The 15,341-nt window shown below is 40.4% G+C and overlaps 1 long non-coding RNA gene across 1 annotated transcript; it reads left to right on the top strand.

The window, feature by feature from the left end:
* Positions 1-952: 952 nt before the first annotated feature.
* LOC119086637 lies at positions 953-14,738 on the top strand. The gene is made up of 3 exons (XR_005089973.1): positions 953-1,264; positions 7,999-8,185; positions 13,016-14,738. It is a non-coding gene; the product is annotated as an uncharacterized LOC119086637 (long non-coding RNA).
* The last annotated feature ends 603 nt before the right edge of the window (positions 14,739-15,341 follow it).

Raw genomic sequence — 15,341 nt, 5'->3', positions numbered from 1 at the left:
ATAACAGCTACTTAAGATAACTTATTTAATTTTTTCTATATAATAGAGCAATATAGTACTCGTATTTTGTGATTATATGAGACATAACTCTAAAATGAGTACCTCTGAATCCAACATCTAATTTCACTAGAACCTTTGAATATGTTCCAGCTTCTCCCACCTCTCTCAAAGTGTCTGTTATTCTGAACTTGTTTCCAGTCTTTAAAAGAGCAGTTCTGATGCAGAATTTGGGACAAGAGGGTTATAAGTTCAAGGGCTTTCAGTGTTGCAAAGTTAGCTCAAGGGCAACCTGGGCAACTTAGTGAGACCCTCGCTCAAAATGAAATTTAAAATGTGTGTGAGAGTGTGTGTGCATATACTTGCTTCTCTCATCCCACCTTTTCATGAGTTCGGGGAATCGAACTCATACCATTAGAGTTTATACAGAAAGCATCTTTACCTGCTAAGCCATCTTGCTATCCCCTAGGCTTTTACATTTTAATTACGACTTTTCTAGATTAGATTTAGTCGAGCAATAATGATCCAAGTGGTCACTATAGCCTTTAAACTAGTTAGGATTTTGTTGTTGTTGTTGTTGTTGTTTGGTTGTTTTATTTTTTGTTGTTTTTTGTTTGTTTGTTTGTTTTCCGCAACAGGGTTTCTCTGTGTAGCTTTGGGGTCTGTCCTGGAACTCGCTTTGTAACAGCCAGACTGGCCTCGAACTCACAGAGATCCGCCTGCCTCTGCCTCCCAAGTCTGCCTCCCAAGTGCTGGGATTAAAGGCGTGTGCCACCACCGCCCGACCAAACTAGTTAGGATTTTTAATTTTATATTTGTAATACTTAAGTGGGTGATATACCAAGAAGAGTTGATAGCGCATTTGATAGGGTTCCTGGTAGTGACTACCTGGCATGAAATCCGCCCATGGCATATGGTCAGTACCTTGCCAACAAGAAAATTGAGGACCGCTGGGTGGCGCAGGGATACCTAAAGGTGCTTGCCTGTAGGAGGGAATGTACGCTGTGAGAGTCCAGGGCTCAGTGATACACTTCCCAAACGCCCGGAAGGCCCCTGTGAAAAAACGGCGCGCAAGGATCAACAGCCTGCGGGAGTTGGGGCTGTTGCCCGCGGCCGCCGAGATGCGGCAAGCGACTGGGTGGACGCCACGTGGGGCTACTAGGAGGTGGTTCCGGGAGCGCTCGTCCCGGATAATTGCCTTTCTCCATCTGCACACACGCAGGCCAAGCTGGACCTCCCGGAGGTGCTGGAGCTGATGGCGCGCGCGGTGAGTAGCCGCGCCGTGTACCCGCAGGGGAGCAGGCCACTGGAGCCTTGAGTACATTTGCTCAGCCAACCCAAGCAGGGCTGGCCTCGTCTGTCCGGGTGTTGAACGCAGCGTACCCTAGGTCCTGCTGGGCGGGCGGTAGCAATAGCTGCTCGCGGTGCAAGGAACATTGCTTTGGACCCCCTGTTTTCGGGCCAGAGCAGAAACGCCTACAGGCAGAATCCAGAGAACTCCTTGCCGCCTGGTTACACACACAGATGTAAGTGCCACACACCGGGCGATCAAACCTCCTTCGCTGCCAAATTCTGGAACCACCTATTCTGGCTCTGCCACTGTGTAAAGTCAGCAGCTTTTAGGGTCTGCTGGGAAAAACCCTGGCTGGACTGGCGGGAGCCCCTGGTCTGAGGGGCTGGCCTGTGGAAGGGGCTCCTGTAATCCCATTTGCCCAGCCCCCAAGGTCCAGGGGACAAACCATCTCCAACCCGAAAAAAGCCCAACAGTTTAACTGAGTCAGGAGCTCTTTGAGGCTGGGTTTGATGCTTGCGGCTCTGGGCAGCTCAACCACTGGCCTAATCCAATGTCTGGAGGCCCCGATGACCAACATCAGCCTAAGGCCTTCAGGAGTGTGCATGCTTTCCCAAATTTTAATCCCCTATGCCTAAAGTTCAGATGTGGCTAGGTGCAGAATGCCGTTGTACCCCCTTCCTCACCAGCAGTAAATTGGCTTGTAAGACAGCCTCTGATGACTGGCCTAGTCTTTATCCCTGTTTCTGAGGGGTGTGTCTGTGTGTTGGTGTGCAAACCCCTTTTGGTTGTATTTAATTAGTATTCAAAGTAATAGATTTTATTATGGGGTTTTCAAACATAGTTTTTGCTGATTCTCTTCCCCGCCCCCGCCCCTCCAATTCCTTGCCCCCTCCTACTGTTCCCCACCCCATTAGCCTCTCTTCTGCTTTCATGTTACATATATTTTGTAACCCTCTTTTTCTTTCTTCTACCCACTCCATAACCCTCCCTTAAGACCTCTTTTTTTCTGCTCTTATGATCCGTTTTCTAGTTTCATGACAGACAGACAGAAACACACACACATCACACACACACACACACACACACACACACACACACACACACACACTGAAGTAATACATTTATAGACCCTAGAGCACTGAGGTGGGTGGATAAGAGAATCTTGTAGAGTTATCAAAGCTTCCCACACTTGGGCAGACGAGATGGCTCAGCAGGTAAGGGCGCTTGCTGCCAACGCCCAAGGCTTGAATTCCATCCCTGAGTCCCAGAAGATGGAAGGGAAAAAACAACTCCCACAAATTGTTCTCTGACCCCCATCATGTGCCCTTGACACACAAATAAACACATATAATTACAATTTTTTAAGACAGATACAGGAGTCACGCTGATCCTCCACTCAACTAGGTACCAGTATCCTCATGGGTAGGGTCAGTCAGGTCTTGGTTGTCCTGACCTGAACAGAAGCTTGAATTTGTCACTTCAGATGGATGACTAGAGCGGACATGTTTATTCCTCAGCATTGCTTCATTGGCAGAAAGGAGAACGTCTCTCCATACAGCGTGGTGGCCACACACTTGACTTTGTGTTTTCAGCCAGTTGCTGCCAAACATTCCAACTGCATTAAGGGAAGAATTTCAGACTTAGGTTGGAGAAAAAGAAAAGATGGGTATGGTGGCACACACCTATAATCCCAACTTTCAGGATACTGAGCCGGGAAGATTGAGCTTTGGAGGCCAGCCTGGGGTACATAGTAAGTTAAAATCAGCAAGAACCATAGCAAGAAGGAGGAAGGGGACAAGGGGAAAGGTGGCATGCGTAAAATTTGAGAACACGAGCTTAGACTAGTCCAGGCATTGTGTTACCCTGCTTTGGATGGGCATGGCTAGTTATATAGTCCTCTTTTTTGGTGAGCTTTTTTGTTGTTGCTTTTATTTTGTTTTTTGAGACAGGGTTTCTCTGTGTAGCTTTGGTGCCTGTCCTGGATCTCGCTATGTAAACCAGGCTGGCCTTGAACTCACAGAGATACTCCTGCCTCTGCCTCCCCAAGTGCTGGGATAAAAGGCATAAGCCACCACTGCCAGGCTTTTGGGTGAGCTTTTGCTTGACTTTAGGCTCTTTGCCAAGTGGAGTGGCCATCACTCCAGATACAAGACAGTGCCGACACTGTCTCTGGGTATCATCCTTTGTTATTGCAGAGTTACAAAGAGGTAGAAGTAAAACAGCCGGGGGGGGGGGGGGGTAAGGTTATTTCTCATGCCTCCTCTTTCTTGTTCTTCACTCTGAGCTCCCAACCCAGGATCCCCAGTCTTTGAAAGGGAGGTGAATAAAACTTCTGGGGCTACCTTAGTTTGAAAAGTCATGCTTGCTTCTACAGAATACAAGGTAAATTTAGAGATCCATGATGTTGTTTAGTCAGAATTTTTAAGCCTACTATAGAAAAAATTTAAATAGACATGTGAAAGAAAACACTTTAAATGGATTTTTCCATTTAGTGAAAATGACAACATTCTGTACCAAAACTTTCCAATTTTTTTTTTTTTTTTTTTTGGTTTTTCGAGACAGGGTTTCTCCGTGTAGCTTTGCGCCTTTCCTGGTCCAATTTTAATGTAAATATAATATCACAGATCTCCTTGACTCTGATGTATTATTTGTGGTATAGTGTAAGAAATATATATTAAATTTATATTTGAAATATTAAAATATCAGAGTTATTTTATAGTGGAGGAAATATTACATATATAAATGTATTTCAGTGATGCAAGAGTGAATAATTCTACATTTCTACAGCTATGAAATGCAACCTAGGCTATAGTCACAACTAACTGTAGTATATATAATTGGTAACTTTCTATTTCTTTTTAATAAGTTTGCTAGTCTTTATTTTGATTGTGTACAGATGTGTCTACACATGTGTATGTGCTTGTGAGTGCAGGTGCCTGTGGAGGTCAGAGGCACCTGATCCTCCTGGAACTCGAGTGAATAGGCAGTAGTGAGCTGCACAGTATGAGTGCTGGAGACTGAACTCAGATTCTCTGCAAAAGCAGTATGTGCTCTTAACCACAAAGCCATCTCTCCAGCCCTGAACATTTTAGATTTATTATTATTGTGTGTGTATGATTGTGTGTGAACTCAAGTGCGCCATAGAGTGTATGTGGAGGTCAGAGGACAACTTGTTTGGTTCTCTCCTTCCACCTTTTTGTGGTTTTTGAGGATCAAGCTCAAGTCATCAGGTTTACAAAGTAAGCACCTTTACCCACTGTGGTGGTCTGAATGAGAATGGCTCCCACAGGCTCATATGGTCCCCAGGTGGAGCAGCTGTTTGGGAGGTGTGGTCTTGTTGGAGAAGGTGTGTCTTTGGGGGCGGGCTTTAAGGTTACAAAAACCCAAGCCATCCAGGGTTAGTTCTCTTTCTGCCTCCTGCTTTCAGATAAGGATGTAAGTGCTCAGCTACTGTTTCAGTGCCATGCCTGCCTGTCACGATGGTCATGGACTCACCCTCTGAAACTGTAAGCCCCAATAACCTCTTTCTTTTATAAGCTTCCCTGGTTATGGTGTTTTGTCACAGCAATAGAATAACTAAGACACCAACTAGGCCATCTTGTGAGTCCTACTGTTTTTATTTCTTAAAGGTAAATGTGAACGTGGTAAATTAATAGGTACTATCATATTGCATTTTGTACGATAGGCATTTATAAAAATGTATACCCACACAAACACGTATGGTTCTGTAGAACACTTTTAGTTCAGATGTTGTGCTATCTCCAGTATTTCTCTTTTGACTGACTCTGGATTGCTTTGAGTATTCAAAAGTCTTTTGTGCTTTCACATATATTTTAGATACTGATATTCTATTTCTGTGAAGACTGTCATTAAAATTTTGGGGGTTATTGTATTTGAATCTGTAGAACACTTTTGGTAATATAGTCATTTCCACAATACATAGCAATGTTAATTCTGCCTAGTTTTTACTTTGGTGTTTTAAAGTTTTTATTATAGAGGTCTTTCAGAAATCTCCTTAGTTATATTATTCCTAGGTCATTTTTTGAGGCTAGTGGACACTGAAGCAAGGACTTGGACACAAACCTGATTTCAGAGACCATACTCCTTCCATAACATTCATTCTATCATTCATAAAGGGAGATCGGAACCCAGACTCTTGCTCAATATACACTTCCCATACCTTCTACAACCATCTAAAACTATGTTATAATAACAATTTTACTTCCAATTTTTAAATTTTTGTTTCAATAAATTACAAAAATAGTACATATAATTATCATATGTATTTCCCCTAGATTTTCCAAATTGTAGCATCTTTCATAACCACAGAAAAAATATCTGATACAGACCATCAGCATTGACACAAACATCTTTGAGAACCCTGGGGTTATTTTATTTTATTTAATCAATAATTAGATTGAATAAGTGATGTTTTAAAAGTAATTTTGTCACCAGGCACCAGATTCAACTTCTCTTACCAGCTAATTGTGTGACTTTTGGCCATTACTTAACCTTCTTGAAATTCTACTTTCTATCCGACTAAATAGAAATCTTAAAAACCACTGTAAAATTTAAATTAGATGATATATAGGAATCACTGATCCATGGTAAGGAATGTGTAAATACTAAAAGTATTGTTGTTCTAACAGTCACCCTGTAGTTGATGGCATGGAGAATGAGATCCCTGTCCTACCCACATGAAGAGAACCATTACTATATATTAAAGGCCACTTTTATACCTTTTTTGTGTACAATGTAAGAAATGATAGTGCATTCAGGCTCCAATGTAAGGGCCCCACAGCAAAGTTCTGACTCTCATTTGCCTGGCTCTGAATATCTGTTTCTGAGATTTTTGTGTCCACACTTCGTTTCAACCTGGGAAAAGGAAGACTCACTTCTAATGTGATTAGCTGCCTGCATGGGCTAGGTGGGTTCCTCATGGGAAGAGAATCACTTCTAAGGGCACAAATAGACCCTTCGGGGCCATTAATTTATAGTCTGTTGCAATTTTCAGAGAGAGTAGAAAGAAAGAGAGGTACATTCAAATTTTGAATTTTTCCTATAAAATCAAAAGTATTTTTTGTATTCAAGATTAAAATTTCATTAAGAACTAGAATCATACCTCACCTTAAAATGGTGATATTATGAAACAGTTTACAACTTTGGTTCCTTTGTTATCACTCTGATTTTTAAAATTTTTCCATGCATTGTAAATTGGGAAGCAAATCCAGTGAAGATGGCGTGATACGCTGAGACATAAAATATGAATTCTAATCTTGCACTTGTTGGCAAAGGGCCACACACGCATAGGAAAGTTCATCACCATATTGGATATAATTTTGAAAGAAGCGATACTGACTACAATAGGTTTGTGTTAGTTTGATCACTGACAGTCATCACTTAAGTTGCCTGGTCACGGATATTGCTGCTGTTTACCAGTTACTTGGTCTTTTGCTCAATGTCCTTAGTAGGGGAATGCCTTTGACTAAGATAATCTTGCTTTGTGTTTCACACCGTGTCTAATTATCCTGTCTGTTTAGTTTAAAAATGTCTCTATCACTGCAATTGCTTTCACCATCCTTGGCATACTATCACTCACTATGTGATCATTCACCCCTAGTCAGTGAGGCAGTGGCTCCCTGCTGATTTCATTTGGCTGACTGTACTTTTAGACTTCTAAGAAGTTTCGAAAGTAGAAGAACCACAGACTAAGTTCCATCTTGTTTGGCTTAGACTGATATTCATTCTGAAGTGGATTTTCTTAGTCTTCAGTATTTCTTGTATTTATTTTTATTTTGCAGTACTGTGGATTGAACCTAAATCATCACACATTTTTCTCAGGTGTTCTGCTGCTTAGCAATTTCCCTCTCTTCAATTTGTATTTTGAGATAGGGTCTCATAAGGTGTTCAGACTGACCTTCAACACACTCTGAGCTCAGGTAGACCTTGACTTTCTGATCTCCTTGCCTTAGCTTCTTGAGTAACAGGGATTACAGACCTATTGCATGAAGCCTTAGCATGTGTCCTTTTAAATTTTAACACACAGTTATATGGGTACCTGGAGTTAGGACCTAACTTATAGGCAACTAAAATCTATTTGCTCTTAGATGCCACAATGAACCAAAAGTTGTCTCCCAACAAATATTAAACTAACTGAATAATCTAATATGCTAATACAGCCAGTCTTTGATTTCGTTCATCCATCTCTATTAAACATACATCTCTGCATTAAAGATAGATCTGGTTCACATGAACCTAAAGTTAGGAGTTCTCAAATTAAAAGTTACATGTAACATGAGCTAAAATTTTTGGTAACTAAATATATGTTTCTGAAGGACTTGTCCCAATACAAATCAGGATTTTTTTCTTGTCATATGTCATTTGGAATTGTTCATCCTGTTATTTCTCCTTTCATTACTTAAAGATAATCAATTGCTAAATGTATAAGGGTAACATAGAAGGTACATGTTAGCATGACTAAACCATTCATTCCTTTATTGGCAGTCTGCTTAAGCTGATTCCAGAATAACTGAATGAATGGCATAGATTCTTGCTAAAATAAATAAACGTGTCATTAACCATGAAGAGTGTTACAACTCATTTGGGATGATAGTAGCAAATCATAGTCTTTAGCACTGCTCTCTGCAATCTGGGAGAGTCATTTAATTCTGGAAGCTTGAATTTTTCTTTTTCTTACCTTTCTGCAGAATTGAGCTCTAAGCCCTAAGCAAGATCAAAGAGGGAAAGCAGCTAACAGTATCTTATATCAGCTTCTTCAAAGTCGATAGACTGGAGGAAAAGCAACTGGAAAAGCTGTACTCATGACCACACATGTGAACTCTCAGGAAAGATACCAAAGGACAAACTCTTCTTGAGGTAAAAAGCAACTTAAAGGTATGTGTATTTTTTCTGCCTGGGTTTTTGTAGCCATCTTTTCCAGAACTAAGAAGAGCATTTATTTTGCAGTTAATAGTAGTTCATTTCTAAAAGTGTCTAAAAGTTCATTCTATAAGTGTCTCTTACTTCTTGGGATAATACTGTATGATGACAGAGCACAGGATTTTGCTCTGAAAAGACCTTATCTGTAAACCTGACTTTTCCATGTACTACGTATTTGAGTTTAAAGTTACTTAACTTTATCATATGTAGACTGGCAATTAAATATTTATTAGGTAAGATTATTATGAGACTTGAAAAAGATAATATAGGTGAAGGTATTATTATGTAGTAGAGAAACAACAAACATGCCTTATCTCAGTCCATTATAAATTAAAATAATATCATTTGTATTTTTGTGATGAAAACTGGGCATGTGGACTTCTTTTGTTATTCTGTCTAATATGGACAAAGCAGGCTGGGACAGAGCACAAGATTGTGGGCCTGGTTGGGACTAAAGGGTTGATATGGCTTGGGTGGGATGAAGTCAGGTGGACAGAGTGGGCTTTGCTGGCACAGAAAATGTGCATCCTGGCAGAAGCCTGGAGGCTGGGGACACTTCAGGCAGAGCTGACCAGAATAGGTGGGGCACTGGGTGTGGGACACAGGCACTAGATCTGGGGATTAGGGAGGGTCCCTAGATGGGAGGATCAAGTGGACTCACCAGGCTGGGCCCTAGTGCCAGATGTGGAGGATCTGACTTGGCAGAGAGGCTGGATGCGACATCATGTGGATGAAGTGTCAGGAGGTATTAGGAGCTCCTGTACTGTCCACAGAGTATGTACTGGGGCTTAAGACATTTGTCTTTGAAGTTATTTTGTCACGTTTTGCCACAGCAATGTTAAAGGTTACTAAAATAAGGTTTTAACACATACTACCATATACACTTGTATATACATAGCACGTGCACTTCTAAATGTAGCCATATGAAACTGGTTCTAGTTGTTTCGTGTAGACACCAGAAGAGGGCATCACATCCCCTGGAATTGGAGTTATAAATGGCTATGAGCCACCAAATGGATACTGAGAATCAAACCCAGGTCCTCTAGAAGAACAACCAGTGCTCTTAAATGCTGAGCCATCTCTCCAGCCCCTAGTTTTAATTTTTTGAGGAAGCTCCAAACTGATTTCAATAATATTAATTGTGCTCCCACCAGAGAGAATAAGGGTTCCTCTTTCCCCACATTTTCTACATTTATTGTCAGTTTCCTTTAAAATGGCCATTCTGACTGGGGAGAGGTGGTAAATATCCTACCATAGAGATATTTTCACATCCACATTTATTGCTATTCTACATACCATAGTAAGGAAATGGAACCAACCTAGATGTCCATTAATAAATGAATGGGTAATGAAAATGTGGTACATTTACAAAATGGAACATTATTGAGCTGTAAAGAAAAAGGAAATCATGAGAATTTCAGGAAAGTATATTAAGTGACATACCAAATTCAAGAAAGATTGCATGTTCTCCTTCATATGTGGATCCTAGCTTATAGTGTCTGTATGTGTGTATGTTGTAAGTACATACAGAACATAACATTTAAAAAGGAAATCAAGACAGGGTAATATAGGTGATGAGGAAGGATGGAATGTAGGCAAAAGAACACATGAGTCATTAATGAGGATATAATGCTGTTTTTTTTTTTTCTAGTTTCAACGCTGTCATAGTTTTTTTTTTCTTTTCTGTGGAGAATATGTTCAAAAATGTAATAGATAGTTGAAATATAAAACCTGAAGGGAAGTTCCATGACTTCAAAATGGCCATTTTAACTGTACAGAAGTTCACTGAGATGGACAGAGTTTGAGACTAGGCAAATATTTATTTGAGTGGCTACCTTAATTGAGCTGTGTAATGTTTTTATTTGTGAGTTCATTACAATAAAGTGATTTTAGTTAATAACAAAATAATTTTAAGATTTCAAAATCCTGCCAGTCAGTGGTAGCACATGCCTTTAATCCCAGCACTTGGGAGGCAGAGGCAGGCAGATCTCTGTGAGTTCAAGGCCAGCCTGGTTTACAGAGTGAGATCCAGGACAGCCAGTGCTACACATCACAGTGAAACCCTATCTCAAAACACCAAAAAAAAATTTCAAAATTACTGGAGATTAGTAATCATAAAGAGGGGTAATTTATGAGACCTAATACTTGAATAACACAGAAATAATGTACTAAAAATGAAGAAAAGCAAATGTGTAGAATGTATCCCGGGTAACAACCACAATGTTCTGCATTATCCACTTAGAGAGATACAAGAACCTCTTGTGGCAACTGGTCTCAATACAGACACAGCATAGAGAAAAGCAGAAATACCTTAAAAAATAACTTGGCTATAAGTTAGCAGAAAGCTCAATAGAATTGCAGTGAGTAAAGTTATTTTTCTCTTCTTTACACTCTGTTCTGGCTTGGATGTAAAATATCCCCAGAGTGCCATGTATCTGAACACTTGATCCTCTGTTGGTAGTACTCTATGTATAGGTTGTGGAATCTTTAGGAGTTGGGGGTTAGCTGGAGTAGGTACATCACTGGGGACCAGCCTTCAGGATTATACCCCAACCTTGCTTCCAGTCCCATATTTGCTTCTCAGAAGTATATAACAAAACAGATGCTATATGCTCTTGCCATCTTTGGTAGATCCCAAAGCACTGTGCCATCCCTGCTCTGATGGGCTATATACCCTGAAATCTTCCGAGCCCAATTAAATCCTTCCTCCCTTAAGTTGCTTCTCTCAACTCTTCTGGTACAGTGAGAACAAAAGTAAATAATGTAGAAAATTGGTACTGTGAGTGGGGTCACTGCTATGATAAACCTGGCCATGTGATTCACTGCCTTCAGAACTTGTTAGTGAGAAGAATGTGGAAGAATTTGGAGCTATGGACTAGAGAAGCCCTAAAATATAGTCAGCAGAATTTAAGGGGCCATTCTGGTGGGAGTTCAGAAAGCCAAAACCCAAATATAACAGTGGAAGTGAAGGCCTGGCACCTGAGGTTTCAGAAGGGAATAAGGACTTTATTGGTAATTGGGCTCCATGTCACTCATCTTACATTCTGGCAAAGAATCTGGGTATATTGTCTTCATGTCCTGAAAATTTGAGTGAGGCTAAATTCAAAGATACTACACCAATTTATTTGGAGGAGGAAATTCTAAGACTGCATAACATTAAGTTTATGGCATGATCACTTTTCTGTACTTTTAGCCAGGTTCACCATGGGAATGGAGAGAAAAGAGCAGAGCAGAAAGATGTAAAAATGTACCATTTGGTAAGGAAAGGAACCTGTTTAAAATAGTAGACATATCATGTGTAGACAGTGACTATGATTGTTAAAGAGTTCGGTATCATTAAAAAGCAACCACAAAATTTGCCCTGAAACAGTGAGAGTGGTGCCTGACGGGTAAGACCCAAAGTTCCAAGGTAATAATACAACCTCATTTTGAACACCTTGATCTAAAACTAGAGTGCTGGAACTGGAGAGATGTCTCAGTAGCTAAGATCACATACTGTTCTTGCAAAGGACCTGAGTTCAGTTCCCAGTACTTAGGTTGGGTGGCTCACAGCTGCTGTAACTCTACTTCCAGTTCCAATGCCCACTTCTGATCTCCATGGGCAACCACATGCACATACACATGTCTGCACCCCATGCCTCCCTGCATACAAATTAAAAATCAATAAAATAAATAAAAGTAGAATATTTGAAAAGAGAAGACCCCCCACCCCACAATCCCTTGCTCAAACAGGGAAATGTTTTCCCAGTCAAGCACTTGGAGGCCACTAGAGCCATTGTGTACCAGGGCCAGGCCACATTTCAAGCTGGAAGCAAAACTTGTTAGTATCATCCATGTGGTGCTAGTTTAACAAGCATACTAAATGCAATAGTTATGTGATTATGAAGGCTTGACCGGAACTTCGGAGGGAAAAGCCTTTGAGGCTAGATGATGATGTTTAACAGTCATATGCTCTGAAGAGAGGACCTGATAGGCTGGTGTATGCAGCTGTTAAAGTGAGCCCTAAGGCTGCAATAAAGGCACTAGGATAAAGGAGATGCCAGAAATGTTGAACATTTGCTGAGGGAAGTTGAAATCATTGAGTAGAGTCACCCCAAGAGAGAGAATGTGTATGTTGCAGGAAGCAAGGCTGGAGAGCCAAGGTTACCCAAGCCTGCCTATCACAACCTACATTATGCTATTATGAGCCTTAATGTTGGACATGGAGCTGCAAAGATTGATTGTCCTGGGGGGTTCTGGTCTTGTTTTTCTCTGCTTTTACCTTGCTCTTCTTCCATTCCTTACTTTTGAAATGAGAATATTTATTCTGTGCCACTGTATATTGGAAGTATGTAACTTGGATCTTTTATTTTCTTTAAATTATTTTTATTTTATATGTATAGGCGTTTGCCTGCATGTAAATGCACCAGGTGCATGCACTGCCCACAGAGGCCAGAAGAGGGTGTTATATCCACCACCACTGGAGTTACAGATGGTTATGAGCTGCCATATAGGTGCCAGGAACTGAACCTAGGTCCTCTGCAAAAAGCAGCAAGTGTTCTTAAACACTGAGCCATATCTCCAGCCCCTGGATTTTTTTTAAACTAGGTCTTAAGGATAAGAGTTTGCCTGAAACTTTGGATTTTAAAGATTTGGGTCTCCTTATACTGGTGTTGAGAATATTAAGACTTCGGGTATTTTTGAAGTTGGACTAAATACATATGTCATTATGAGATGGCCATGAGCCTATCGAGGCATACTACAGTTTGAATATAAGGCTCCTGTGTTTGAACACTTGGTCCCCAGCTGGTGGTGCTGTTTGGGGAGGTTTCAAAACTCTGAGAAGGTGGAGCTGAGCCGAGGAAGTCCAAGTCCATCACTGGAGGCAGGTCTTGAGGGTTATAGCCTTGACCTGCTTCCAGTTTCATCTCTGCTTCCTGGCCCAAGTTATGCATCATCAAGCTGCAATGCACGCTCGCTGCCATGGATGGAGTCCCCGCTGCCATGGATGGAACTCCCGCTGCCATGGAAGGAGACCCCGCTGCCATGCCTTCCCTCCCACGATCAACTGTACCTCCTCAAACTGTAAGCCAAACTAAAACCTTTCCTCCCTTGAGTGTTTCTATCAGGTATTCTCTCACAGTGAAAAGAAAATTAATACGAATGCTAACCAGTTTCTAATATTTGATCATCAACATTTATGATTTAGAAGAATTATCTGATTCTCTAGCATTGGCAGAAAGTATAAAGCTTTTAATTATTTAATCCCCATTATTTTGGTAGATAGTTTAAGAACAATCCCAATTCTGCTAGTGCCCTGTAGCTAAGACCAGACAGGGAGATAAGGTATTCTGAGACTTTCCAGCTCGGTGGGTGATTTTGCAGATGCATTTCAGACAGCTTCCATAAATTCTCCTTGAGTTTAAAGCCCTGTGGTTGGTGATAACAGAGCTACTGTAATGCTTCTATTTATATAAAAAAATAAGCTATTTTCCCTCCCAAGAGCCTGTATTTGTGAAGTCTAACCGAGATCACTAGATCTAACATTTGGAATGTAAATGACTCTTTGTAAGGGTGTGGACTTATAAGATGTAAATTTCCAAGAGAAGTCTTCCTACCACCTTGAGAGCTTAACCAAGGGATTGTCTCAAACTATAATCATTTGCTTAAAGAGGAGCTGAGAAGTTCTATTATTCTTTTTGTAAATCTTATGGACTAAAACAACTACCTCAATTTGCAGATGAATTTAGGATGAGCTGAAATGAAAAAAGAAACATTAAAATTGTGCTGAAAGACACGTTAAAAATCGTTGAATAACCTGTGCCAAATGTCCTACTTTATATTAGATAAAAATTATAGGAGGCCATTGTTTGGGATTCTAAGCTGCTGCAGGAAGCCCCAACAGAGCATAATAAATATTGAAATATTGTTACTCATACTGAAGCAAGTTATCTGACCTTCCACAAATGAGAGGCAATAATGCAATTTCTCAGGCAGGCCAGTTATAGTAGGCATGAAAACAAAATCCTCCCTGTTTCCAATCTTTATCCCAAAAAGTAACCTGAAGTAACCTAAAGTTAACCAATCAGTGTGTTTTCTTTTGTTCTCTATATCTTCTGCCAAAGGAACCTTGAAACAACTAATCCGGTTTGTTATTTGTGTATGCTTTTTTCAGCTTCTCTTCGTTTCTCAGTCTTCTGCTCACTTCATTGGAACATGTCTTTCTGTTTCATGAAATGAAATGCTGCTGAGTCAAGCACCACAAAGTCACTTAGGGATCTTTGAGATAAATTTTTTGTATTTTGCCTTTTGACAGCAGTCTTGTTCAGATTGCCTATGTGCACATAACTTGAGTATGCTTATTAAATAATCAAACATAATTATTTTCTATGCTTTATAGAGTATCCTGTGTTAGTAGCATTTTTACTTCCTGAATATGATGGCTACCAGCAGATAGAAAACAGGGTGAAAAATGTTAGAAGTCAAAAGTCCAGGCAATGTATATAATACCTACTTATCTAGACTTGAAAGCAGCCTGCAGAAGTCTGAATTCACAAACAAAACAAATCCTAGGTAAAACACCCAACTAGAAACCATGCCTGCAGGCAGAAGACATAGAATTGTAAGGTATGTGGAATGGAGCGAACTTGGCACCAAGCACAGATAGCTATGTCAAGGACATTCAGGGGAGAATAAACACTGAAAAACAAGGAAAAAAGGGTAGTCAGATGTTCAAGGACAGTCAGCATTTCTCCCAGGGCCAAAGTGGATGAGGTAAAGCAAAACAAATACATTGTTTCCTATACTGAAAGAAGAGTATGTACAAAGTTGTGCTGGCCAGAGGATGCATGTGTATTCTGTGATCAATCATAGGGCTGGCCAGGAGCACCAGCAAGAACAGAAGGGAAAGTGGAAATTTCTACCAACAACATGACAGTTTTTCTAGTCTATTAAAACTAATTCCAACTCTCCATTTACTTTTTGGTAACTTTAAGATGAGTAATTTCACCAAGCAACATCTGCCACAAAACTGAAAAGAACTCCAGCTTACTTAATTCTACTTTTAAAACATTGACATAAGCAGGGGTCTGGTTAAAATATGCTAACTGCATATAGAAAAAAAAAAAAAAAA

The sequence above is a fragment of the Peromyscus leucopus genome, chromosome X (genome assembly GCF_004664715.2).
Source record: "Peromyscus leucopus breed LL Stock chromosome X, UCI_PerLeu_2.1, whole genome shotgun sequence".
In the NCBI taxonomy this organism is placed as follows: domain Eukaryota; kingdom Metazoa; phylum Chordata; class Mammalia; order Rodentia; family Cricetidae; genus Peromyscus; species Peromyscus leucopus.
This window is presented reverse-complemented; position numbering and strand designations above follow the sequence as displayed.